Raw genomic sequence first — 4,793 nt, 5'->3', positions numbered from 1 at the left:
TGGATGAATGGTGATAAGAGTTGGACGAGTCCCAATAAAATGATTTTTTTTTAAAGGATCAGTTCGTGCCCAGGTTTTCTTTAGAGACAGTCTAGGAAGACCTTGCAAAACCAGGTTGGCTCAGCGACCCCTCTGTAAGGCGGTCAGGCTCTGGTGACTGCTTACAGGAGCAAGCAAGCCCTGAGCAGGGTGACTGTGGCATGTGTCGGCACACATGCTCATCATTTCGCCTGTAATTATTTACTGGGTGGAGTTAGCCTCCAGAGTGGGTTATTATTTCAGGAAGTTATTTGTCCCTTGAATCTAGAGATGATCCTGGCAGCTCGTATTACATCAGAGGTAGGATGTAAAGGCTAAAAAGGTTGTTAAAATAACAGTGCTTAATAACAGTGACACCTGAAGCTTATAACATCTTTCATGGTGGATTTCAAAGCGTTCGGCAAATATTCATTCGGTTTCACAAGCGCATTCTTCTGAAGGAGTATCGTACTGTGGTTTCCTTCTCAGAAGACGGAGAGGAGGGGGAAAGACGGGATAAATGTCTCTTTTAAAAAAATCTGCCTGGCCAGTGCTGCTTTCAGCTCTCAAAATAACAACTTTCATTATGCCTAATTTTGGAAGTTCCCTAGGGCCCTCTTGGGAACGTGGTGGTTCTGCTCGGGCGCCCCCCATGTGTGCAGACGGGAACTGCCGCGTGGGGCGCTCCAGGCAGTGCCGTTTTGGAAGCACACAGCCAGGCGCGTCGCCTTGCCGCTTGCAGACAAGCGTGGCACTCTGTTTATGTCACCCAGGGTCTCCCTCTGGGGAGCGTGTTTATATGAGTTTATGTAAATTCCAATGAAGTACGTACATGTATTGATAATCATTGGGGTACAAACAGCAACCCCTCTGATCACTCAGAGGGAGCGCCCAAGTCCTGCTCCGGTGACATCAAATTCAGACATCATCTGGATTCCAGGGATGGGCTCCGCTGTAAGAGAGAGGGTAAAAAAAACCCACAAAAACCACGGAAGAACAGAGCAATCTGTGTTTGTTTTCCAATGATGGGACTCTAAGATTCTCTCCCTGGGCCTTCCCCTATTAAAAATGAATCCCGTTCAGCATTTGGGAGGAGACAGACGGCTAGGTGGGGAGGGAGGGCGAAGAGGAAGAGAAGCAGACAAGAATGCTTAAATATTTATGATTTTATGTGGAATCAGAGACAGAGGCCCTGCGGTGATTAAGTATTTCAGATACGTTCCCTCCTATCTGATGGGCGTGGCTTCAAGGGGTTTAGAGGACAGAACATCCGCCATCACGGAAGGCAGACGCCCCCCTCTCCCCACCCCGGCCCCCCCACACCCCTAGAAGACCCAGCCTGGTCCTTCCAAAGGAACGCCACATCCTAGGGACAGTTCCTTGGTCCTGAAATGGCTCCTCAGATTCCCAGGTCTAATCCGCTTTCTGTTTCTTAAATGTCACCGACAACTGGAGACATTGGTAGGTGTAGGTGACAAGACCAGTGGTGTGAGTGGCGAAACAGGGAGGGTAAAGGGAGAGTGGGTAGGAAAGAGAGAACCGATTACATGGAACTGTGTGTGACCTCCTCCCTGGGGGACAGACAACCGAAAATTGGGTGAAGGGAGACGTCGGACAGGGCAAGATATGACAAAATACCCATTTATAAACTATCAAGGGCTCATGCGGGAGGGGTGAGCGGGGAGGTAGGGGAAAAATGAGGACCTAATGTCGGGGGTTTGAGTGGAGAGAAAATGTTTTGAGAATGATGTACAAATGTGCTTTACACAATTGATGTGTGTATGGATTGCGATAACAGTTGTATGACCCTAATAAAATGTTTTTTTTAAAAAAAGAGGTCTTTTCTCACTGTACTGTCCTAAGCCTCGGAAACAAAACAAAACAAAACACAAAACACCCACTGCCATTGAGTATTTCTGATTCACAGGGACCCTGTAGGACAGGGTAGAACTGCCTCTGTGAATTTCGGAGACTATAAGTCTTTGTTATAAGGTGCAGTCAAGTGGATGCTGGCCCGTCGAAACCCTATGTGCACACAACACACACACACACACACACACACACACACACAAAGACAACACTGCTCAGTCCTGCGTCTCCCTCACCACTGTTCCTCGGCTTGAGCCCGTTGCTTCAGCCGCGGTGTTGGTTCATCTCGTTGAGGGCCGTCCAGCAATGCTTTACAGGAGGAGAAGCCTCGTCTTCCTCCCCCGGAGTGGCTGGTCACTGTACATAGGCTGGCAACCCTACGTAGCACAGAACTACGTACCACAGATGGCAACTGCCCGGTCCTGCCCCATCCTCACGATGGTTGGTGTGAGCTTGTGATTAGCAGCACAGCATGTACACCAGGGCTCCCGTCCCAAGAGCGACTGTGAGGAGATGATTCATCTACCAAGTCTACGAAACTCCTCGAGATCTTTAACTCACTCACTGACACCAAACCCATCCACCTCACGGCAACGTGGTAAGACACAGTGGAACCGCCCCCTGTGGGTTTCTAAGGCTATAAATCATTATGGAAGCAGAGAGCCTCCTCTTTCTCCCATGGAGGACCTGACCGGTTTGAACTGCTGACCTTTGGGTTAGCATCTCAACACGTAACCCACTATGCTACCAGGGCTTACACGTAGGTTGTCTGATGACTGAACACAGACAATTCATTGGTACACTGTACAGCCCCCACCAGCTGATAACAACCCATGGAATAGACCCAAATGCTATAAACCCAAATACTAGACATGAACTACACAGTGGCACAGTGGGCTAAGCATTTGGGGCTGCCATCCTGCCATTCAGCACTTGGAATCCATGGGAGAAAGATGAGGCCGTCGACTTCAGTAAAGATTTGCAGTCCTGGAGACCCTGTGGGGCCATTCTACTCCACCCGGTAGGGTGCTACGAGTCCAATCAACTCCATGTCCGTGAATTTCATTTGGGTTTAGACCGTAAGGGCCACAAAGGAGCCCTGGTGGCATAGTGGGTTACATAGTGGCATAGTCCTGGTGGCATAGTGGGCTGCTAATTGAAAGGCCATCAGTTAGAAACCACCTACTGCTCCATGGGAGCAAGAGGAGGCTTTCTACCCCCATAAAGATGTATAGTCTTGGACATCCACAAAGGCAGTTCTACTGTGTCCTAAGGGTCACTATGAGTTAGAATCGATAGTAGAATTTGTTTGCTTGTGATAGATAGATAGATAGATAGATAGATAGATAATAGATAGATATGCCAGGGAGAAAGTGTGTGTGTGTGTGTGTGTGTGTGTGTGTGTGTTGTTCACTGCTCTGTCTTCAATGCCTAGAGCACTATGCGTGTGGTACGACAAGTAATCAGTACTCAAGCAATGATTGAATGAATGGATAATGACAATTTTCCAGGAGGCCTAGTGGGACACTATGATCATGGTTTAAGCATTGCTGCATGATGCTTCTGTTGGCAGACCATTCCAAGGAGAAGCATGTATTTTTCCCCCAGTCTCCCAAGGCTTTATTTTATTGGTCAATGTGCTTTGAAAGGGTACAGGATGTCAATCCTACAGCTTCCAACCCCGGAAGAAGAGCTGTACACAGGACAGGCACAGTGCCAACGGGCCCACGGCAACGGGTCTGCTTTGTCCGCCTCTTCCTCGTGGATCCACTCACAGCCACATGACTTGCAGTCCACCAATTCCTCCGCTTAAACCAGAGACTGATTTCTTTCTCAGCACTCTTGACCAAGTCACTGCCACGAATGATGTTCCTGCCGACTTGGATGGTACCTGGCTTAGAATCCGCTGGGTTGGTCACCCCCAGCATCACCTGTCCCATCTTCCCCACACTCAGCCCCTCCCAGACCACGGCCACCATTGGTCCCAGATTCATGCACTTCACCAGCCCTGGGAAGAACGGGCAGTCTTTCGGGTCCATGGAGTGTTCCTCAGAGGCCTTAACTACCTTCATGGCCACCAGGAGGAATCCCTTCTGCTCAAAGTGCTTGATGATGTCGCCCACCACGCCGCACTGCACACCTTCTAGCTTGATGGTGATGAAGGTGCATGTGCTCATCGTTGACCGTGGTGCAAGTCAGCTATCCAGGGAGCTGGAGTAGAGACAGGAAACAAATACCGGAGCCGGGAGCAGACTCAGGAGAAGCATATTCTTGGTGAATTTTGTGGGCTGTGCCATCGAACAAATTGTTAACATCCATCCATCCATCTGCAGGAAACCAGAATGGTACCCCTCAGGGAAAAACTCCCTGAGTAGAAAGTACTGTCATTTACACTGTCTCAGACTCGTCATAACAAATGGAAGGGCTGCAGCCACTCGGCCATGCCACCTCTTTAAGGAGCTCGACAAAGGGGTCGCAGCTATGGGCTGAAACCTACTAACCATTGTGACGGTGGGGCAGGACTGCGCATGTTTCCTTCCTTGTACGTAGGGTCGCTATGAGGCAGACCCAAGTCAATCCCACCTGACGGCAGCAGCTGCAGCCCTTCCATTCATTGTTGCATGAAAGGCAAGAATCCTATGGCCAAACCACCAGCACAGTAAACATGCATGGCTTGAGGAAGAGTAGGAAAAGGAGAGCTTGGAATCTGGCCATCACTTTGAGCCTTTGTTTTCTCACTGGAAAAGTAGAGCTCGGTCCTCACAGGGCAGTTATGAAGATTAAACAAGACCAAGTAAATGAAAGTATAATGTCCTTTTCCACGGACTGGAACCTCCTGACAGCATGTCCAAAGTAGGAGAGATGAAGTCTCTCTATCCTCCCTTCTAAGGAACATTCTGAATGCA

General features: G+C 49.2%; 1 pseudogene; it reads right to left on the bottom strand.

The window, feature by feature from the left end:
- Positions 1 to 3,519: 3,519 nt before the first annotated feature.
- On the bottom strand, positions 3,520 to 4,064 carry LOC101656741 (annotated as a pseudogene).
- Between the last annotated feature and the right edge of the window lie 729 nt (positions 4,065 to 4,793).

Source organism: Echinops telfairi, unplaced genomic scaffold, assembly GCF_000313985.2.
Source record: "Echinops telfairi isolate 266 unplaced genomic scaffold, ASM31398v2 ScPeMD7_7469;HRSCAF=8507_1, whole genome shotgun sequence".
Classification (NCBI taxonomy): Eukaryota; Metazoa; Chordata; class Mammalia; order Afrosoricida; family Tenrecidae; genus Echinops; species Echinops telfairi.
The sequence above is the reverse complement of the archived record's forward strand: the minus strand, read 5'-3'. Positions and strand labels throughout refer to the sequence as shown.